Source organism: Melanerpes formicivorus, unplaced genomic scaffold, assembly GCF_026170545.1.
Source record: "Melanerpes formicivorus ecotype bairdi unplaced genomic scaffold, bMelFor1.0.p_v2 SCAF_21, whole genome shotgun sequence".
In the NCBI taxonomy this organism is placed as follows: Eukaryota; Metazoa; Chordata; class Aves; order Piciformes; family Picidae; genus Melanerpes; species Melanerpes formicivorus.
The window spans coordinates 13,636,550-13,659,524 of NW_027142373.1; the positions used below are offsets into that span (position 1 = coordinate 13,636,550).

At 55.5% G+C, this 22,975-nt stretch overlaps 1 protein-coding gene across 1 annotated transcript in view; it reads left to right on the top strand.

Annotated features, from left to right (window-relative positions):
- Nucleotides 1-22,975, top strand: part of LOC137447774 (protein shisa-6-like) — a 319,888-nt gene that overhangs the window by 127,873 nt on the left and 169,040 nt on the right.

Genomic DNA, 22,975 nt, shown 5'->3' on the forward strand with positions numbered 1-22,975 from the left:
CAGGGAGGTCATTCTGCCCTGTGCTCAGCACTGCTGAGGCCACACCTGGAGTCCTGTGTCCAGCTCTGGGCTCCTCAGGTTAGGAAAGAGGTTGAGCTGCTGGAAGGTGTCCAGAGAAGGGCAACAAAGCTGGGGAGGGGTCTGGAGCACAGCCCTGTGAGGAGAGGCTGAGGGAGCTGGGGTTGCTTAGCCTGGAGAGGAGGAGGCTCAGGGGAGACCTTCTTGCTCTCTGCAACTCCCTGCAGGGAGGTTGTAGCCAGGTGGGGGTTGGGCTCTGCTCCCTAGTCTCAGGTGATCCACATCCTGCTGGCTCCTGGAGCCTCAGCAGAGCTTTCACTCACCCCAACTCATTCAGTTGCTGAAACAGGTCCAGAGAAGGGCAACAGAGCTGGGGAAGGGTCTGGAGAAGAGGGCTGGGGAGCAGCAGCTGAGGGAGCTGGGGGTGTTGAGCCTGGAGCAGAGGAGGCTGAGGGAGACCTCATTGCTCTCTGCAGCTCCCTGAGAGGAGGCTGCAGCCAGGGGCGGGGTTGGGCTCTGCTCCCTAGGCTCAGGTGAGAGAAGGAGAGGAAATGTCCTGAAATTGTGCCAGGGGAGGCTGAGGTTGGAGAGGAGAAATTTCTTTGGTGCAGGAGTGGTCAGGGAGTGGCAGAGGCTGCCCAGGGAGGTGGTGGAGTCCCCATGCCTGGAGGTGTTGCAGCAAGCTGTGGCCATGGCTGCTGGGGCCATGGCTGGGCTGATGGTTGGACTGGATGCTCTCAGAGGCCTTTCCCAACCCAAACAATTCAATCATTCTGTGGTCCGATGGCCATGCTGGGGTTGGGTTGATGAGCTCTGGATGAGCTCAGAGGCCTTTTCTAACCCAGCCAGTTCCATGGTTCTCTGCTGAATGGGGGTGCTTGGCCTGCTCCTCCCATCCATGATTTCAGGTGAAGTTGGCAAATCCACAGCCCCTTGTGATGGACTTTTTAATTGGGTAGCAAGGGAGGTTAACAACTCCACATGCAAATCAGTTGCCATAATAAGTGGAGGCTGGAAGGAAACAAAGCTAATCAAACCCATCAGCTTGACTTTGGTGGCAGCTGGCCTGGTTCCTGCAGCACTCTTGGAGGCAGCATCCAGAGCCTGGCCGTGCGCTGCCTGGGCAGGAGGAGTGAGAGCGCCGCGGCGCACGGCCACGGCTCGGCTCCTGCCGTCCAGGGATGCTCCTTCCTTGCCCTCCTTTCTTTGGGAACAAGGGAAAAAATGCCCCTGGGGTCCTTTATAAGGAGTCTCAGGCCACATCCAAGTGATGCATCTGCTGTATGGTGAGAGCAGCACCAAGGACAGACTGTGCCCTCCTGAGCAGCTCTGGGACCCTTCGTGGAGAGTGAGTTCTCCACGCGACAGCAATGTGCCCTCGTGGCCAGGAAGGCCAAGGTCAGCTTGGAGTGCATCCAGAAGAATGTGGGCAGCAGGCTCTTCCCCCTCACACTGCTCTGGTGAGGCCTCATCTGTCATCCTGGGTCCAGTTCTGGGCTCTCCAGTTCAGGAGAGAAAAAGAACTACTGCAGAGTCCAACAGAGGCTAAGAGGATGCTGAAGGGCCGGGAACATCTCTGTGAGATGAAAGGCTGGGAGCCCTGGGGCTGCTTTTCTCATGGGGATCTGCTTTTCTCATGGGGATCTGAGCAACATTTGCAAGTACCTGAGGGGTGAGGGGAAAGAAGGATGCAGGCACTTTTCAGTGGTGCCCAGTGACAGCACAGTGGGCATGAACTGGGCACAGCTGCCTCTGCCCACCCTTCCTGGGCTCAAAATGACAAAATGTGGCAGGTACCAGGCAAATGCCAAGGCTCAGGTTGGTTCCTAAACATGGCCCAGTGGTGGTTGCCATGAGAGCTGGTGTACTGGAGTCACCATTAACACATGGTAGGATTACAGAATGGCTTGGGGTGGAAGGGACCTTAAGATCATCCTGTGCTAGGATATTGCTTGTGGAGGGCTTCTGGTAGAGGATGGATTCAGGCTTAGCTGGCTCATAGGCTGCCCAAGGGTTGGTAGGACATCCATTAAGGGTTTCTTGATGTTCCTCACCCTGACAGCCAAGGAGGGACACAAAGGTGATCAGAGGGCTGCAGAACCTCCCCTGTGGGAGAGTTGGGGCTGCTCAGCCTGGAGAAGAGAAGGCTCCAGGGAGGCCTCAGAGCAGCCTGCCAGGACCTGAAGGGCAGCTGCAGGCAGCTGGGGAGGGACTCTGGACAAGGGCTGGGAGTGGCAGGATGAGGAACAATGGCTTTGAGCTGGGAGAGGAGAGACTGAGAGTGGAGAGGAGGAAGAAATTGTTGGCAGTGAGGGTGGGGAGAGCCTGGCACAGGCTGCCCAGGGAGGCTGTGGCTGTGCCCTGCCTGGAGGTGTTCAGGGCCAGGCTGGATGAGGCCTTGAGCAGCCTGTGCTGGTGGGAGGTGTCCCTGCCCAGGGCAGGGGCTGGGGCTGGATTCTCTTGAAGGTCCCTTCCAGCCCCACTCACTCTGGGACTGTGAGTCTCCAGCATCAGCATATGCATAAGCAGTGGCCTCATTTGCAGGGGTCTGGAGTTCTCTTGGATGTAAGTCATTGTTAACTACAAGGCAACAGGAGAATTCGTTAGGGAACAGAATCAAACTTTCAGTTAATGTCATTTTTGCCCAGGAAGATTAGATGAGGGTTTTCTTCCCCAGCCTTTCACAAGGATCTGGAAACATTTGCTAATTTCCAGCTATTATCATTACTCTGCAACAATCTCAGCTCTCCTGTGCAGAGAATAAAACATTTCCTCTACCCACTCTGCCTCTGCCCTGTTTGTGTGAGGAAGTGGAGCTGCATGGAAGGAGGAGGCTTTTCCTCTGCAGCAGAGCAGCAGCAGGATTTTAGCAGAGCCTTGGGGGCCATCTCGCAGCGTCTCTGGGCTTTGGTTAAGCCAGGCTCTATCATCAGGCTCTGTGTGAGCTGCCTGCCGGAGCCCAGCGCTGCCTCTCGCACCGGCACTGCTCCAGCTGTGATCAAATGCTCTCTGCCAGCCTTCTGCCAAATGTTTTGCTTTCAATCTCGTTGTCAGTCTGCAAGCAGAACCTGCTGGAAACAGCAGAGAGCTTCCAGGTGTCAGGTGGGAACTGGGCAAGGCTTAAAGGGGAACATCTCAGCCCTCTCCAGGCTCTTCTAGTAGAGGGCTTGGGTTTCCTTCTGATCTGAGAATCATTTGTTCAGGTTTGGAGCTTCACAGAATCCCAGCATGGAGAGACTGGAAGGGACCTCTGGGGCTCACCCAGCCCACAGCAGCTTGCCCAGGGGCACAATGCCCAGGGGGGGTTGGAAGCTCTCCACACCAGGAGACTCCACAACCTCTCTGGGCCGCCTGCTCCAGGCCTCCAGCACCCTCACAACAAACAACTTTCTCCTCCTGCTCACATCCAACCTCCTGGCTGCCACTCTGTGCCCACTGCCCCTTGTGCTGGCCCTGGGCACCACTCAGCAGAGCCTGGCCCCAGCCTCTTGCCCCCCACAGCTCCTTTAGCTCTTGCTGAGCATTGCTCAGCTGCCCTCTGGGGCTGCTCTGCTGCAGGCTCTCAGCCCCAGGGCTCTCAGCCTTTGCTGCTGCCAGAGCTGCTCCAGGCCCCTCAGCAGCTTTGCAGCCTGCCCTGGACTCTCTCCAGCAGTTCCCTGTCCCTCTGGAGATGGGGAGCCAGCACTGGCCCCAGGACTCCAGATGTGGCCTCACTAGGTCAGAGCAGAGAGGGAGGAGAATCTGCCTCGACCTCCTGGCCACAGCTCTTCTGAATGCCCCCAGAAAGTGCACCTTAGAGTGCGGTCAGTGTCGCCCTGGAGCTTTACCAAGGATGTCTGGGGAGGGCTTTAGATGGTTGTGCTCTGTTCTGTGTATCCAGGAGGCTCTGGAAATCTCAGAGGACTGACCTAGTGATTCTCCATGGCCATCTAAGCTCTGAAGGAATGGTTTTGCTTATCTCTGTGTCCTGGTGAATCCTGAACAGCCACAAGCAACCAAAGCTGGCCACAGCTCCCTTTGCACCCTGCTTTGCCTGCCAGAGGTGCATGGTCATGAGTGCTGCAAACACCAGATAGCTCAGCTGTGCAACACACCCCACAGGTAACAAGGATCAGCATCTCATGAGGGATCTTGACCAGGGAACATGATAGAAAGAGAGCAAGGCAGAGTCAGCTGGCTTGTGCAGGGAGTCAGGAAGCCTCTGCGGCTAGGCCTGCCAGCACTGGGAGCTAGCTGCCTTAGCTCAGAGCCCTGCTGCCACCAAGGCTACAGTCTCCTTCCACTTCATATTCAAGACCTCTCCAGAGCCCATAGCTTCACTCCACCACCTGTCACCCCAAACAGATGTCATGGAATCACAGAATGGGTCAGGCTGCAAGGGACTTCAGAGCTCATCTACTCCAAGCCCCCTGCCATGCCCAGGGACACCTCTCAGCCAGACTCAGCTGCTCAGGGCCTCATCCAGCCTGGCCTTCAACACCCCCAGGCAGGAGGCAGCCACAGCCTCCCTGGGCAGCCTGTGCCAGAGCCTCACCACCCTGGTACTGCAGAACTTCTTCCTCAGCTCCACTCTAACCCTGCTCTGCCTCAGCTCCAAACCATTCCCCCTTGGGCCTGTCTCAGACACCCTCAGGAAAAGTCTCTCTGCAGCCTTCCTGCAGGACCCCTGGAAGGTGCCCCCAGACATATGCTGGGCATTAGCTCCTGGCTGTGCTGATATGCTTCTCAAGTGGCTGTCTCTGTGAGCTTTGCTGGATGAAGCAGGGGGGTGCCCAGTTGCTGGCAGCTTCTCCTCAGAGAATGGATGTGTATAGGAAAACATAAACCATGATCCTGACATCACTCTCTGCTCATGGCTCCAGAGAATCTAGGGGCAGGGCAGAGTTAGGTTGGAGCTCAGGAGGAAGTTCTGCCCAGGGAGGCTGGGCAGACACTGGCACAGGCTGCCCAGGGAGGTGCTGGAGGCTCCAGCCCTGGAGACATTCAAGCTCAGCCTGGCTGTGTCCCTGGGCAGCCTGCTGTGGCTGGAGCTGTCCCTGCTGCCTGCAGGGCTTGGACAGGATGCCCTTGGAGGCTCCCTCCCAGCCCAGTACAATCTGTGACTCTGAACTTGTGATCTTGAAGGACCTGGCCTGAAGTTGTGCAAAATTCTTGTGAAGAGCTGGGGAGATTGATTGGGCCAGGGCTGTCCTCATGGAGAGGAATGGCACTGGTCAAGCAAAACAGCCTGGGAGGGGCAGGCAGGAAGAGAAGCAGTAAGGACAATAGGTCCAACTGTTTCATTTCCAGAGGGTTCCAGCATTCCCATTTTTCCATGTGGCACACTTTGCTCCCAAGCTCATTTCCATGTTGGAAAAGAGAAAGATCCATCAAGTAGGGCCAGTGGTTGGATCTGATGATCCCAGGAGCCCTTTCCAACCAGAATGATCCTATGGTTCCATGGCTCTAGCAATGCTCCCTCTGAACTCAACGTTTCCCTGGGGGCTTTTCTTTGTTCATGAGTTAAACAACAGGAACAACAGGGGGAGGTTTCAGAGCCCTGCAAAACAACTTGATTATTTCTCCCCTAAATGTTCTCCAGTGATAGAAAGAAAAAAAATGTCCTTTTGATCAGTCCTCTTCCAGTGCAGAGGAGAAGTGCCCCAGGCCCTGGGATGAATGAGAACAGGAGGAAACAGCCAGCAGCCCTGCAGGTGAGGCTCAGCCTATAAAGCAGGAACATGGAGTTCTCTGAGAAAGCTCTTTTTGATGAAGCCTCCTGATAGCTAAGGCAGCTGACAGCCTCCTCACCACCTCACACTGATGCCATCAAAAGGAGCTCAGAAAGGCAGCAGCCAGAGCTGCTGTGACCTTGACAAACTGTTCCTTGGCCCAGCAGTGAAAGTGAAATGCCAGGGAGGAAATGGCAGGGCAGCCCTGCAGGGAGGGACAGCAGCTCCTGCACACAGCTCCCCAAGTCCACATCCATCTCCCCTGCCCCCTAGCAAGGTCCCCTGGGGCCAGGGTGGTGCCACGGCATCACCAAAAGGTCGCAGCCCCTCAGGTGGCTCTGCAGGAGAAGGGCCACAGGCTGGTGTGTGAGCTGGGAAGCTGCTTTCCCTCTCCATGCCTTTCTGCTGCCCTTCAGCATCCACCCAGCTGCTGCTTTCCTCCTGCTGCTCCTCTTCCAAGCCTGTTGCAGGGTTTTGTTCCTCTGATGACTGCAAACTTGCCTCCTTGTTCCTGCCTGCATTTATTCATGGCTAGGGTGTACTTTCTGTTCTTCTGCCAAGTTTGTCTGTTAGCTCTTCTCCCTCCCCAGCATTTTCCCTGCCCACAGTTCTTTATGGGAAGCAATCTTCCTCTTTTTTCCCTTCCTTTTGTTGTATTTCACAGAACCTTTGAAGTTCCTGCTCCCTTTTCCAAACCCCAGCCTTTGGACAGAGGTCCTGCCCTCCCCTCTAGCCATCTTCTGGAGCTGCAGACCTCATCTTTCCTTGGACTCCTGAGGTGCATTGGTACAACCTCTGGTCAAGAGGTCAAGAAGGGTTTAGGCTGGAAGGGACCTCAGAGCTCAGCTCCTCCAACCTCCATGCCATGGGCAGGGACACCTCTCAGCTAGACTCAGCTGCTCAAGGCCTCATCCAACCTGACCTTGAACACCTCCAGGCAGGGGACAGCCACAGCCTTCCTGGGCAGCCTGTGCCAGAGCCTCACCACCCTCACACTGCAGAACTTCTTCCTCAGCTCCACTCTAACCCTGCTCTGCCTCAGCTCCAAACCATTCCCCCTGGCCTGTCTCAGACACCCTCAGGGAAAGTCTCTCTGCAGCCTTCCTGCAGGATCCCTGCAGGTCCTGGCAGGCAGCTCTGAGGTCATGGAATCATAGAATCAATAAGGTTGGAAAAGACCTCAGAGACTCCCCTGGAGCCTTCTCCTCTGCAGGCTGCACAGCCCCAGCTCCCTCAGCCTGTGCTCATGGCAGAGGTGCTCCAGCCCTGGGAGCATCTTTGTGGCCTCCTCTGTACTCCCTCCACACAAGCTTGAAAGAGGTTGTGGTGAGCTGGGGATTGGTCTCTTCTCCCTGCTCTCAGTGTTCCAGAAAGGTGTGGCCGTGGCTCCTGGGGCCATGGTTGAGTGGCCATGGTGGTGTTGGGTGGAAGGTTGGACTGGATGATCTCAGAGGGCTTTTCCAATCCAAGCGATTCAAAGCTTGGTTTCCTTGGTGGGACTTTGAAGTGCCTGTCAGCTATCTCTGAGCCCTGTGTTTTCCTTGTCACTTTAATCTGCTTAGTAACAGCTCCTAGTACTGCTGCATGTCACCCTCTGCACTCTTTACCCAGCCCCACAGTGACTGCCAAAGCAACCCAGAAATTGGATTTAACCAGAAAGGGGAAAGAAAAAGTGGTTCTCACTTAAACACCCTTTGCATGCTCCAGGGCAGAGGACTGCAGTGCCCCTGACTCACAGTTCTCCTGCCTGCCAATTATTAGTCTGTGGAGTCCAAAGCAGTTACTGAAGCCTTAAATAAACCTTTGCTGGGTGTAGGAAGCTCAGTGGCACTATTAGCATCTTGCCAGTGAGCACAAGTCTGCTGTGGAAGCACTGCTGGGAAAGGTGCAGCTGGCTGGGCAGAAATCTGTGTGCCTGAGGTGGGGAAGGTGCAAATAGAACCACAGGCAGGGATGGAGAAGGCATTGCAGCAATGCCATAACACTCCCTGGGAAGGTGTACTTGGGGGTGAAAAGTGAGAGGGGATAAAAAGAGCCACAGCAGCTTTTGAGGCCTGAGAAATGGTTCAAGTGTTCAAAACATGAAACCCACCAGGAGCAGCTGTCAAAAGGGATGCAGGGAAATGTTTGCTCCTGTTGAAAAGATGTTTGCCTTCAAAACCTGGGGCAGGCCAACCCCCAGACACTTGTGTCTGGAAGGAGAGCCAAAGGAGGCTCAGAGAGGAACTGTGGCTGAGCCCCAGAGTGGTGTGTTCCTGGGGATAGCAAGCTGTGCCTCAGTTAGGTACAGAACAAAGAGCCACCCCTCTGGGGCACCCCTGTCTGCATGCCTTATGCCATCAGCTTGGCCCTCCTGGGCCAGGGGCCAGGGTTTCCTGCATCTGGGAAGTGCAAAGCTCTTGCAAGTATGTGGATTTGCTAGGTTTGAGAGAGTGGGAGACAACCAGGACCTGGGGAGGCCAATGGCTTCTTGGGCTGCAGCAGGCCAAGGCAGGTTCTCCTCCCCCTCTGCCCTGCTGCAATATTGTGTCCACTTTGGGGCTCCTGAGGTCAGGAGCAGCAGAGACCTGCTGGAGAGAGTCCAATGGAGAGCTACAGGGATGATGAAGGGACTGGGACATCTCTGCTGTGATGAGAAGCTGAGAGGCCTGGGGCTGGTTAGACTTGAGGAGAGAAGGGTGGAGGGGGTGTGATCAGCATCTGTAGATATCTGAGGGTTGGTGTCAAGATGAAGGTGCCAGGCTCCAGTCAATGGAGGCAGCACAAGGGGCAATGGACACAAGCTGGAACACAGGAGGACCCACCTCAGCATCAACACCAACACTTCTTTGGTGTGAGGGTGCTGGAGGCCTGGAGCAGGCTCCCCAGAGAGGTTGTGGAGTCTCCTGCTCTGGAGGCTTCCACGCCCCAGCTGGCTGCATCGAGGAGGTGGTGGAGTCACCAGCACTGGAGGTGTTCAGGAGGAGACTTGCCAGGGTGCTTGGTGCCATGGGTTAGTTGGTTGGGTGGTGTTGGGTGGTGGGTTGGACAGGATGATCTTGAAGGTCTCTTCCAACCTGGTCTATTCTATTCTATTCTATTCTATTCTATTCTATTCTATTCTATTCTATTCTATTCTATTCTATTCTATTCCAGTGGGACCTGCCCTGGGTGACCCTGCTCTGGGCAGGGGTTGGGCTGGGTGATGTTTAGAGGTCCCTTCTAACCCCTACCCTTCTGTGATTCCGTGAGCTCTGAGCATGAGAGGTGCCAGCAAGGCAGAAAGGTCTGGAACCGTTCAGTGCCTCCCTTGGGAGTCCTGAGGGAGTCCCAGGAAGGGCGCAGAGCACAGCCAGCTTCTTTCCTCTCTTTCAGTCACTCATCACAGGCTTGGACTGCTCAGCTTCGCTGCCTGAGCATGGAGCATAGAATCACACAGTTGTTTGGGTTGGAAGAGACCTCTCAGATCCTTGAGTTCAAGCTTTAACCCAGCTCTGCCAGGGCACCACTGACCCATAGCCCTCAGCACCACATCTCCACGGCACTGAAACTCCTCCAGGCACACCTTCACCACTGCACTGGGCAGCCTGGGCCAGGGCTTGGCAGCCCTTTCCATGAAGAAGTTGTTGCTCATGTCCAATCAACCCTCCCCTGGTGCCACTTGAGGCCATTTCCTCTTGTTCTATCACTTCTTCCTTGAGAAAATGCACAACCCCCTCCTGGCTCCAGCCTCCTCCCAGGGAGCTGCTGCAGAGAGCAATGAGGTCTCCACTCACTCTCCTTTCTCCAGACTGAACAACCCCAGCTCCTCAGCTGCTCCTCACAAGATTTGTGCTCTAGACCCTTTACCAGCTCCACTGCCCTTCCTTGGGCATGCTCCAGCCCCTCAATGTCCTTCTTGGAGTGAGGGCCCAACCCCCAAGCAAAGGAAGCCAGAGGCCAAGTGAGGGCAGGTGCTCCCTGCACAGCCCTGAGCTGGCCTGCAGCACAGCCTGCAGAGCCATGGAGCTTTCTGCCTGCCATGAGAGGAGGCTGAGTGTGCAGGCTGCAAACTGTCACACAGATAAGCAGCTCTAATGCCTCCCTGCCTCGGAGAGAGCCGTATTTGTCAAGCAGGAGGCACAATGCATCATCCCAGCTAAGCTGGAGGAAGAGCATGAGCTGTTAGCACAGAGCTTTTAATACTCAACTAATTAAAACAAAGTCATCTCTCAGCCTCCTGAGGGGTTTGATTGGTTTTCCCCCTATGAAGGCTGGAGGTATCACAGCATTTTCAGGTGATGTAATTAACCTGACCTATTTGGTGGCTCCATATTAATGTTTCTTTTTGATGGATTTACAAGAAAGCCTCATCATTAAAGCCTGCAGAAGAAGATTTATGATGATCTTGTTTCTTTCCACTCATTATTGCCTTCTTCCCCTGTGGAAGGGACTCTGGGCCCTGGGCTGCTTCCTCCTGCTGTCCAGGAGTCTCTGCACTGCTCTGCAGAAGGCTTAGGGTTTTGACCTCTGCTTCAGAGAGGAGGAGGTCCAGAGAGGGGAAACAAAGCTGGGGAAGGGTCTGGGAAACAAATCTGTAGAGGAGCAGCTGAGGGAGCTGGGGGTGTTCAGAGTGTCGAAGGGGAGGCTGAGGGAGACCTCATTGCTCTCTGCAGCTCCCTGAGAGGAGGCTGGAGCCCAGGGCAGGGTTGGGCTCTGCTCCCCAGTCTCAGGTGAGAGGAGAAGAAATGTCCTGAACTTGTGCCAGGGGAGGCTGAGGTTGGAGATCATGAGAAGTTTCTTTGCTGCCAGAGTGGTCAGGGAGTGGCAGAGGCTGCCCAGGGAGGTGGTGGAGTCCCCATGCCTGGAGGTGTTCAGCAAGCTGTGGCCATGGCTGCTGGGGCCATGGCTTGGTGGCCATGGTGGGGCTGGGCTGGTGTTGGATTCAGTGATCTCATAAGGCTTCTCCAACCAAGACTATCCTGTGGTTCTCTTATTCCCCATTTACTGCCTGGCAAAGTGGGTGCAGAGACAAAGCTGTGAGGAGTTTCACCAGGCTGATGCCATTGATCAAAGAGCACAGGGAAGCTGAGCTGAGGCTGAGCGAAGGCTCTGAGCTCTGCAGCTGCTGCAGATTGTTATTTGCAGACTTCTTTGCTCTTGCAGTTCCAATCCCAAATCTGCTGTTTGGCAGAACAGCTCCCAGGGGCTGCACTTTGCCTTGGTTCACTTGAAAGGGTTCACAGGCACCACATGGGCCTGGTCCCAGCCACCAGTGAGAGGTTAGGCAGCAGTCTACATCTGCATCTGGGGAAAACCCACAGAATCCTGGAATTGGGGGTTTGGAAGGGACCTCAAAGCTCAGCCAGCTCCAGCCCCCTGCCCTGGGCAGGGACACCTCCCACCAGCACAGGCTGCTCAAGGCCTCATCCAGCCTGGCCTGGAACACCTCCGGGCAGGGCACAGCCACAGCCTCCCTGGGCAGCCTGTGCCAGGCTCTCCCCACCCTCACTCCCAACAATTTCTTCCTCCTCTCCACTCTCAGTCTCTCCTCTCCCAGCTCAAAGCCATTGTTCCTCAGCCTGGCACTCCCAGCCCTTGTCCAGAGTCCCTCCCCAGCTCTCCTGGAGCCCTTCAGGTCCTGGAAGGCTGCTCTGAGGTCTCCCTGGAGCCTTCTGCAAGCTGCACAGCCCCAGCTCTCCCAGCCTGGCCCCACAGGGGAGGTTCTGCAGCCTCTGCTCATCTCTGTGGCCTCCTCTGGAGCCTCTCCAGCAGCTCCAGCTCCCTGCTGTGCTGGGGGCCCAGAGCTGGAGGCAGTGCTGCAGGTGGGGGCTGAGCAGAGCAGAGGGCAGAATCCCCTCCCATACTGTGGGGCCGGAGCTGAGCTGAGCAGCTCTCTCAGCAGTGGGTTGGGTTCTTGCTTCACAATAGATGTAGGCAGAGTTCTGGATTGGGAGCAGAGCACAACATTCAAACCTTTTGTTTACTTTCCCCCCCCTTTTCTTCTCTTTTTTCCCCCACAACAAGCTGCTACAGAGGAACCTGCACAGATTTCTGTGCCTGTCTCAACTTCAAAGGTTAGGAAGCAGCCCAGCCCCCCCTGTGTGCTCTGTTTCATTGATTGCCAGGGGCAGAGCATTCCTCATGCATTGGTGTTAAATAAACAGAGGTGAAACTGAGCAGAGGTTTTAATTTCTGTTGAGATAATGATGAAAGTTTATTGACCCCAGGGTGATACTGATGGAGTTCCTGCTGCACATCAATAGCTGTGGCCAGGTCTTTCGTAGGGCACTGAGAAACCTGCTCAATATTCTGATGCCTCAGCTGGAGCTGAGCTTTCCCAAAGGGTGCAGCCAGAAGCCTGTGGCCAGCAGGGCAAGGGAGGTTCTCCTCCCCCTCTCCTCTGCCCTGCTGAAGCTGCATCTGGAGTCCTTGATCCAGGTCTGGCTTCCCAGCTCCAGAGGGACAGGGAACTGCTGGAGAGAGTCCAGGGCAGGCTGCAAAGCTGCTGAGGGGCCTGGAGCAGCTCTGGCAGCAGCAAAGGCTGAGAGCCCTGGGGCTGAGAGCCTGCAGAAGAGCAGCCCCAGAGGGCAGCTGAGCAATGCTCAGCAAGAGCTAAAGGAGCTGTGGGGGGCAAGAGGCTGGGGCCAGGCTCTGCTGAGTGGTGCCCAGGGCCAGCACAAGGGGCAGTGGGCACAGAGTGGCAGGCAGGAGGTTGGATGTGAGCAGGAGGAGAAAGTTGTTTGTTGTGAGGGTGCTGGAGGCCTGGAGCAGGCTGCCCAGAGAGGTTGTGGAGTCTCCTGGTGTGGAGAGCTTCCAACCCCCCCTGGGCATTGTGGTGCTGGGCAAGCTGCTGTGGGTGCCCTGCTGGAGCAGGGCTGGGGCTGGGTGAGCTCCAGGGAGCCCCTGGCCAGCTATTATTGTCTGCTTCTGTGCAAGACCTGCTGGCAGCAGGTTGGTCCTCTTGGAACCTGTCCTTAGATTCAAGGTCAGCCACAGCACAGTTCCAGCCATCAGGACAGAGCACTGAGGAGCTCAGGAGGTGCTAAGTGCAAACTCCATTGTCTCCACAGCCTGAGCTCCTCGTGGAGCAGGGCTTCTGGACATGGCTCCCAGTGCAACATGCAACAGCAATTTAATGAGCAGGAATTGCTCTCTGCAGTGCCTTGCTTGGCCCTTGCTGGCAGCAGGCCTCTCCCTGGCAGCCAAGGCTGTTGTGCCAGTGCAGAGCTGGCCCCTGCCCTGTGCCTGTGGGATGAGAACTCTGTCACTGGCCACAGAGGATTTGTTTAAGAGATGAGGTGGCCCTGAATCACTGCAGTAATTCATTGGCTGCTGCTGTACAGCGCAGCAGCAACACTTGGGGTGATGTTATCTGCTGTCCTGCTTGAATTAAGGATTCCTCAGGGCACAAATCATTCCCCAGGCTTTGTTTGGCTCTAAGCTACACATATACAAATGATCTGAGGAGGTGATTAATGACATGGAAAGAGAGAGCCCAGGAGACAATCCATCTCTTCTGCAGTCTCCTGTCATCAATACATCTTCCAGCAGATGCAGAGAGGGATCCTGCCCCTCTGCTCTGCTCTGCTGAGACCTCACCTGCAGGGCTGTGCCCAGCTCTGGGGTCCCCAGCACAGGAAGGACCTGGACCTGATGGAGAGGGTCCAGAGGAGGGACATGGAAATGATCAGGGAGCAGCCTTGCTATGAGGACAGGCTGAGGAAGCTGGGGTTGTTCAGCCTGGAGAAGAGAAGGCTCCAGGGAGACCTCAGAGCAGCCTGCCAGTACCTGAAGGGGGCTACTGGAAGGCTGCAGAGGGACTGTTTGCAAAGGCCTGCAGGGACAGAACAATAGAGAATGGCTTCAAACCAGAGCAGAGCAGATTGAGATTGGATGTGAGGAACAAGTTCAGCACCAGGAGGCTGCTGGAGCACTGCAGCAGGCTGCCCAGGGAGGGGGTTGAGGCTCCATCCCTGGAGACATTCAAGGTGAGGCTGGACAGGGCTCTGGGCAACCTGCTCTGGTGCAGGATGTCCCTGCTGAGAGCAGGGTGTTGGACAAGATCCCCTTGGAGGGCCCCTTCCAGCCCCATGAAGCCTGTGGTTCTATCACCAAGTCCAACCGTTGCCTAATTACCAAACCTGGTACTAATGATCTCAGAGGTCTTTGACATGTCAAATGGGAAGAGACATTCACAGCCTGTCAGCTCCAGCTGCCCCACAGCATCCTCCAGCACAGCACCCTGTGCAGGGGGAGCTGCTGCTGAGCCAGGGCTTGGGCCCTGCCCAGGGGAGGGAGGTGCAGAGCCGCAGCTGCCTTGGCTCTGGGCAGAGCACTGGAAACAGCTTCACTGTGACTGACAGAGTCCTCTCCATGCCCTGGGCTGTTGGGGGCTGCTGGCTGGGCTTGGCTGGGGTGTTTTGCCCCACAGGAACTCCTTTCACTCCCTGTCTGCTCCCTTGGTTGGTTGTTTACCAGAGGAGCTTTTCAAGCACAGGAGCACAAAGTGCTGACCCAGGAGGCTTTTCCCAAGTGTTTATCAAGTTGTTTTTAGGCTGCCACCTGTGAATGTTGGTTCTGCCCCACAGCAGAGGGGTTTGAGGGGAAAACAAGCTGAGGGATTTTACTGAGTCATTTATGAATTGCAAACTGGAAGCAAAGCAAATTTCAGCAGGGTGGAATAACCTTTCCCTGTGGAAAGCCCAGGGAGCTCCCAAGCCTGCACTGCCTCCCTTCATTCACACAGACTCATAGGATGGGAGGGCTTGGAAGGCACTGAGTCCAACCCCCCTGCCAGAGCAGGGTCACCTACAGCAGGTCATAGAGGAACCTGTTCAGGTAGGTTTTGAATGTCTCCAGAGGTGGAGACTCCACAGCTTCTCTGGGCAGCTGCTCCAGGGCTCCAGCACACTTCAACTGAAGAAGTTCCACCTCACATTAGGTGGAACCTCTGATGTTCAGGTTTGTGCCTGTTGCCCTTTGTGCTGTCACTGGGCACCACTGACCAAAGCCTGGTCCCATCCTCCTGATGCCTACCCTTGAACCTCACAGAGAAGTTCCAGTCCCTTCAGCAGCTTTGCAACCCTTTTCTATCCCCTCTCCATCAAATCCCTGTCCCTCTTGGACTGGGCAGCCTGGACACAGGACTGCAGATTTAGCACAGACATCAGGGCAGATGAAGATGTCCACAAGCAGCCAAGCCCACGGTTCCTCCACTTCTGAGGCATTTAAACCCCAGCCAGAGAGATGTGTCAGGGCTGGTACAGGGAGGGTCAGCACCTCCTAGCAGGAAGGTGAAGTAGGTGACCTCCTGAGGGCCTCTTCATTCCCCTGGGTCACAGAATCAGAATCCCAGCATGAGCATGGTGGGGATTGGGAGGGTCCTCTGGGGACCATCCTGCCCACCCCCACTGCCAAAGCAGGGAAATCATCACCAGTGACTTGTTGCAGCACAATTACACCACCGATGGCAACCACAGCAGCTCCTTGATGGTCCTGAGTGCCATGGCCCAGCCTGGCTTGGTTTATGTGGTGAGGATCAGCCCAGCTTGGTGTGCTCTGGCTACAGAATGATCTATGCAGCATCACCATGAGTTAAACTAAGCTCACAGAGTGAGCTTTCCAGTTGGGAAGAGGGCAGAGCTTCAGGGACTGGAATTAGACCAGACCAAAAGCGTCCAGGGAAGAGGCAGGCTGAGCGTGTTGGCAGAACTTCACATGGAATCCTCAGGCTCCTCTGTGCTGAGCTGCCACGGGGACCTGAGCTGGAGCCTCTGACCCACAAAGTACAAATGCAGCTTGCCACCATTCCAGGCAGCTGGGGACACCAGAGTGGAGCTGTCAGTGTGCAGTGAGAAGCCAAAGCAATCAACCTGCTGACAAAGGAGAGCTGCAAGAAGTGATGCTGAACGAGGCACACAGCAAACAGAGCTCAGCAAGCTGATGGCTGCAGAACAGCCTTACCTCCAGAAAAAGACCATTTGGAAACTCATGGGCAAAAACTGGTGGGAGAATGGCAGGTGAGCCTCATCCAAGCCCTTGATTCAGTGTCTGTAGAGGAACTAGCGGAAGGTTAAACTGGGCTGAGATCTGGAGCAGAAACCAGACCTGAATCTAGAGAGGGCTGGTGCCTAGAGACTGAGATGGACACAAGGAGGAGGAGCAGGAAGAGAAGGAGGAGAAAGTGCACCCAAGAAGCCTGAGATGGAGAAGGACTAAGCTGCAGTACAGCCAGCAACAGAAACTTGAGGCAAGTGGGAAGACTACAGGGGAGAGGAGAAAGCAGCAGGAGGCTGCAGAAAGCAGTGTGTTAGGTGACCTTAGCTGAAAAGTCTGTGCCAGTGTGGTCACTGCCTGCAGAAGTGCTCTGGTGAGGGCCTGGGGCATCTCTCTTAGGAAAGGCTGAGAGTCCTGGGGCTGTTGAGCCTGGAGAAGTCTGAGAGGGAAGCTTGCCACTGTCTGCAGATACCTGCAGGGTGGCTGTCGGGAGGATGGAGCCAGGCTCCTGGCAGCGGTACCAGCGACAGGACAAGGGGCAGTGGATGTGAACTCAGTCACAGGAGATTCCTTCCCCACATGAGACAAAACTTTACTGTGAGGGTGCTGGAGGCCTGGGGCAGGCTGCCTAGGGGGGTGTGGAGTCTCCTTCTCTGGAGAGCTTCAAAATCTATCTGGATGCATTCCTGTGTGACCTGCCCCAGCTGGTCCTGCTTTGCATGGGGGCTGGAGTGGCTGGCCTCCAGAGGTCCCTCTCAACCCCTACCGTCCTGTGAGTCTCTGGTCTAGGGTAGAACAAGACAATGGCTGTGTGAAGATCTCCAAACCCTAGCAGCTGAGAGGCAGAGCCCTGCACACTGCCTGTGCTCAGCCCTCACAGGGCTCTGTGCTGAGCAGCGAGTCAGACTTTATTCTTCAGGCTTCCTTTGAATGGATGCAATTAAAAGCTGCACTCCTTGTGATGGGCCTCACTTCGAGAAGGGCATGGAGGGGCTGGAGCATATCCAAGGGAGATCAACAAAGCTGGTGAAGAGTATAATTCTTGTGTAGCAGCTGAGGGAGCTGGGGTTGTTTAGTCTGGAGAAGAGGAGGCTGAGGGGAGACCTCCTTGCTGAGAGGAGGCTGGAGCCAGGTGGGGATTGGTCACTTTTCTCAAGGAACAAGTGACAGAACAAGAGGGAGCAGCTCAAGTTGCACCAAGGGAGATTTAGGTTGGGCATGGGGGACAATTTCTGCATGACAGGGCTGCCAAGCCCTGGCCCAGGCTGCCCAGGTGGAGTCCCCATCCCTGGAGGAGCTGCAGAGCCACGGAGCTGTGGTGCTGAGGGCTGTGGTTCAGCGGTGCCCTGGCCACTGGTGGTTGGACACAGTGACCTGAAAGGTCTCTTCCAACCCAAAGCATTCTGTGATTCAGTAAGAGTCACAAAGCTGCATCATCCCCACTGGGGACTGGGCAGCTGATGTTCTCCATCTGGGGTGGCCAAATTAACTGCAGGGAAGAATCATCAAAAGTGCTGTTTGCAGCTCCGAGGCAGCAACTGGAGGACCACAAGGGAAGCCAGGGGCTGATATTAGCTCTCTGATTTAAAATTAAAGCAATTGATCAATTGTCCTTGCTGGAATTAATGGCAAAACAACTCAGCCAGCATTATAAAACTGAAATCCACTGTCCAGAACTGGCCAAACCCACACCCAGAGGGGCTCACAGGACTCCTGCAGATATTTGTTATGGCTCAGTGAATTGCATTTTGGGGTACATTAACTACAGATATTGGCCAGCTGCAAGTGGGAGTCATCCCAAAGAGAGGCTGCTGTGAGTTAGGAGTCTCCTGAGCTGGGCAAACTACCTGCAGCAGAGAGCATGCTCAGACAGGGGCAGCTGAGATCTCTCTCAGATTTCCAGGCAGCAATCAGAATGAAAGAAACTGCATCTGCTCTGATCCAGGAGGGCTGGGCAGGAGCCAGCAATGGGCACTGGCAGCACAGGAGGCCAAGGGCAGCCTGGGCTGCAGCCAAAGCAGTGTGGCCAGAGCTGGAGAGAGAGGATCCTGCCCCTCTGTTCTGCTCTGGGGAGCCCTCACCTGCAGGGCTGGGGCCAGCTGTGGGGGCCCCAACACAAGGAGGGAGGATGTCTGCCCCGTAGCACTGACCTGGGACTTCAGCACTGAATTCTCAGTCCCTTTTCCTTACTGAGTAGCATGGCACAGGCAGAGCAGGGATTTGTGAGGGAAATGTGAAAGCAAACAGGACCTGGAGCTGCTGGAGAGGGTCCAGAGGAGGCCATGAAGATGATGAGAGGACTGGAGAACCTCCCCTGTGGGGCCAGGCTGGGAGAGTTGAGGCTGTTCAGAGAAGAGAAGGCTCTGGGGAGACCTCAGAGCAGCCTTGCAGTACCTGAAGGGGAGCTGCAGGCAGCTGGGGAGGGACTGCTCAGAAGGGCTGTGGGGATTGGCCCAGGGGCAGTGGTTTGGAACTGGAGCAGGGCAGAGTTAGGTTGGAGCTCAGGAGGAAGTTCTGCACAGGGAGGCTGGGGAGACACTGGCACAGGCTGCCCAGGGAGGTGCTGGAGGCTCCAGCCCTGGAGCCATCCAAGCTCAGCCTGGCTGTGTCCCTGGGCAGCCTGCTGTGGCTGGAGCTGTCCCTGCTGCCTGCAGGGGTGGACAGGATGCCCTTGGAGGCTCCCTCCCAGCCCAGTGCAAGCTGTGAAGCTGTGCTCAGCTGTGATCTTTACAGGCCAGGCCCCAGGTTTGTCTCACTCCTCAAGCCTGCATCCCCACCCCAGGCCTGAGGACTCTCCACACTCCAGGAGCAGCACTCAGCAGGGCTTCTTTTTCTCTTTCTGAATCTCCTTTCCCTTGGTGTTGTTTGGTTGTTTTCTCAGGGCCCCTTGGTTTCCTCCTTCCCTCAGCTACTCAGGAGGTGTTTCTGCTCATGCTTCCCTACCTGTTTTGGAATCTATTGCTTTTGTCCTGAGTTGTGTGCCAACTTTTCCCTTTGCTTCCTGATCACTAGAGAGAGCTCAAGCTTGTAAGCTAAGCAGAGGTAAGGAAGAAAGGTTACAGTGGAAGCTGTTGGTCAGGAGCTGAAGATGGTTTCACTGAATGGCCAGAATGGCTCAGGCTGGAAGGACCTCAGAGATCATCTACTCCAACCTCCCTGGCCAGACCACAGAATCATCCAGGCTATAAAGGACCTCAGACACCATCAAGTCCATTCTGCCTGCTCCACTACCAGGATGATCAGGGGACTGAGCACTGCCTGGGGAGGAGAGGCTGAGAGCCCTGGGGCTGTTCAGTCTGGAAAGGAGAAGACTGAGAGGGGACTTAATCAATGTTTAGCAATATCTGAGGGCTGGGGGTCAGGAGGCAGGGGACAGGGACAGGCTCTGCTCACTGTGCCCTGGGATAGGACAAGGAGCAATGGATGTGAGCTGCAGCACAGGAGGCTCCACCTCAACACAAAGGGGAACTTCTTCCCTGGAGCCCTGCAGCAGGCTGCCCAGAGAGGCTGTGGAGTCTCCTTCTGTGGAGCCTTTCAAGGCCTGTCTGGATGTGTTCTGTGTGACCTGAGCTAGATTGCTCCTGCCCTGGCAGGGGCTTTGGACTCGATGATCTCTTCGGGTCCCTTCCAATCCCTGGCATCCTGTGAGCCTGTGACCAAGTCTGTCACCATGCCATGTTCCCAAGCACAGACCTAGCTGGTTTGGAAACACCTCCAGGGATGGCAACTCCACCACCTCCCTGGGCAGCCTGGGCAGTGATCTCTGAGGTGGCTTCCAACCAGACTTGGTTGCCAGACTTGCCTCAGGAAGGAGGCAGCCACAGCCTCCCTGGGCAGCCTGTGCCAGAGCCTCACCACCCTCACACTGTAGAACTTCTTCCTCAGCTCCACTCTAACCCTGCTCTGCCTCAGTTCCAAACCATTCCCCCTGGCCTGTCTCACACACCCTCAGGGAAAGTCTCTCTGCAGCCTTCCTGCAGGATCCCTTCAGGCACTGCCAGGCAGCTCTGAGGTGCCCCTGGGGCCTTCTCCTCTGCAGGCTGCACAGCCCCAGCTCCCTCAGCCTGTGCTCCCAGCAGAGCTGCTCCAGCCCTGGGAGCATCTCTGTGGCCTCCTCTGGGTTGGTTGAGCAGTTCCATGTCCTTCTGATGCTGTGGACACCAGAACTGGACTCAGCCCAGCCAGCACTGCTGTGGCCACCTGTGGCCCTGCTGCACCAGGTCCCTGTCTGTGCTGTGCTGAGGCCCCTAGAGCTGCCCCAGCACTGCAGGGGAGGTCTCAGCAGGCACATCAGAGGGGCAGAATCCCCTCCCTGCCCCTGCTGCCCAGGACAGGCTGGGGCTGGCAGAAATCAGGCAGTCACAGTTGGTTGTGTTGTGTTTAACAGTGTTTCAGGTCAAACTCCAGATTCTCTCTTTAAATGAAAATCAGAAGGTGTTTCATAATGAGCTAGCTGTGAAGGAAAATAGAAATGATTTCCCTTGAAAGACATCAAAATGAACCATTTCATCTGGAGTGGAGGGAACTGCTTGTTTGCTTTCTTGTCCTCAAACAGACACTTCAGCAAAACTAAGGCTTCATGAAACACTTCTGATTTTGCCACTGATTTTTTTCTGTTCCCAAAAGACGAAGCTCTTGCAAAGTGCTGCAGATCTCCAGGAGGCTGCCAGCTCCTCTGCATTCAGCAAAGGCCTTTTTCAATCCTAAACACGTTTCATAGGATCATAGAACCATGGAAATATCTTGCTTGGAAAAGCCCTCTATGATCATCCAGTCCAACCAGCAGCCCAGCACCACCATGGCCCCAGGAGCCATGGCCACAGCTTGCTGGAACCCCTCCAGGCATGGGGACTCCACCACCTCCCTGGGCAGCCTCCCCCAGCCCCTGACCACTCTGGCAGCAAAGACATTTTTCCTCCTCTCCAACCCCATTCCTCTCATTCTTCTCCTCCCTCCTCCATTCCTCCAGTTCCTTTGTTACTTCTCAGATCTCCTTTGGTGACTTGTTAGAGCCACAGGGGTGAGGGTTACAGATCTGCTGCCTGTGACACCCTCATGGGTGTCCATGTGGGACCAGAGTGCCTTCTCCTCCTGAGCTGCATCCATGTGATCATGCAGCAGGGGATGGTGAGGCGCAGCAGATGAGGGAGGCATGGCTGGAGGTGCCCCTGCCTGCCTGAGCACTTCCCTGCTCCTGTAGCAGTGTCCAATCAGGAACATCTCCTCAGCAGTGATCATTTTACACCTGTGCAGGCCTTGAAGTCAGTATGGCCAGAGACAAATCCAGGGAGTGGTCTTTGGAAAGCTCTTTCCTCTTGTTTGATCGTCTGCAAGGGGAAGAAAATTAAGGTCAAGAGCTGCTCTACAACATTGGTGAAGAGTGGAGGGAATCCTGCTCCTGCAGTGCCTCAGCTCTGTGCTTCTGTTGTGAAGTAGGAGACAGCAGCCCTGGGAACTGGGCTGGGAGCAGGCACCAACATGGTGCTACTAAGACACTCAATCTATCCATTCATCCATCCACCATCCATCCACCATCATCCATCCATCCATTTATCCCTCTCTCCATCCATCCATCCATCCTTCCATCCTTCCATCCTTCCTTCCATCCTTCCATCCATCCACCATCTATCCATCCATCCATCCTTCCATCCTTCCATCCATCCACCATCTATCCATCCATCCATCCTTCCATCCTTCCATCCATCCACCATCTATCCATCCATCCACCATCTATCCATCCATCCACCATCCATCCACCATCTATCCATCCATCCATCCATCCATCCACCATCTATCCATCCTTCCACCATCATCCATCCATCCATTTATCCCTCTATCCATCCATCCATCCAACCTTCCATCCTTCCATCCATCCACCATCTATCCATCCATCCACCATCCATCCATCCATCTGTCCATACATCCGTTTTTCCCTCTATCCATCCATGATCCATCCACCCCTCTATTCAAGCAGCCACCCATGTACCATCCATCTACCCAGGTTCCCTCTTGCCAGCCAGGTGAAGCTCCTCACCCTGCTCCCACCCTATTCCTCCTGACCACAGAAACAGTCTGGACTCTCTGGACTGAAGGGAGGTTGTAGCCAGGTGGGGGTTGGTCTCTTCTCCCAGGCACCCAGCACCAGAACAAGAGGACACAGTCTCAAGCTGTGCCAGAGGAGGTTTAGGCTGGAGGTGAGGAGAAGGTTCTTCACCAAGAGAGTCGTTGGCCATTGGGAGGTGGTGGAGGTGTTCAAGAGGGGATTGGATGTGGCACTTGGAGCCATGGTCTGGTCATGAGGTCTGTGGTGCCAGGTTGGACTCGATGCTCTTGAAGGTCTCTTCCAGCCTTGGTGATTCTGTGACTCTGATACTGTGACTGTCCCAGTACAGCTGGGACACACTGAGAGGAGAGCCAGGAGCAATGGTAGCTGCTCAGCTCCAAGTCCATACCCAGTGCCTCAGGGAAGTCAGGAAAGCTCCCTGTGCTCCTTCCAGAAGCCTCAGCACCATCCTGCCGCCAGGCTGCCCTCAAGCAGCCAGGGCTGTGCTGGGAGCTGACTCTTCCTGACCTTTCCCAGCTTCAGCTGGAGCTGTGCTTGATCAGCACTTCCAAGCAGTGCCTGCCAGAAGCCCAGGGGGGACCAGGCCAGCCCTTGAGTCTGAAATCTTGAATGCAGACTGCAGAAATCTCTCCTTAAACTGTGTGCACAATCTGGGCTTGACTGAGAAGCTTCATCTGATGGAAGCTCAACTGCATGCCTAGCTGATTCGTCCCAGCAGCCTGTCTCCTGCCCCTCTCTATCTCTGCACCATGCTTGAGAACATGCAATTGGTTAGGTTGGAAAGATATCCATCAAGGACATGGAACTGATGGAGAGGCTCCAGAGGAGGCCACCAAGATGATCAGAGGCTGCAGGACCTCCCCTGTGGGCACAGGCTGGGAGAGCTGGGGCTGTGCAGCCTGCAGAAGAGAAGGCTCCAGGGAGACCTCAGAGCAGCTTCCAGTGCCTGAAGGGGGCTACAAGAAGGCTGCAGAGGAAATGTTTGCAAAGGCCTGCAGGGGACAGTGGTTTGAAATGAGAGCAGAGCAGATTTGGACTGGATGTGAGGAACAAGGTCTGCACCAGGAGGCTGCTGGAGCACTGCAGCAGGCTGCCCAGGGAGGGGGCTGAGGCTCCATGCCTGGAGCTGTTCCAGGTGAGGCTGGGCAGGGCTCTGGCCAACCTGCTCCAGGGGAGGATGTCCCTGCTGAGTGCAGGGGGCTGGGCTGGAGGAGCTGTGGAGGCC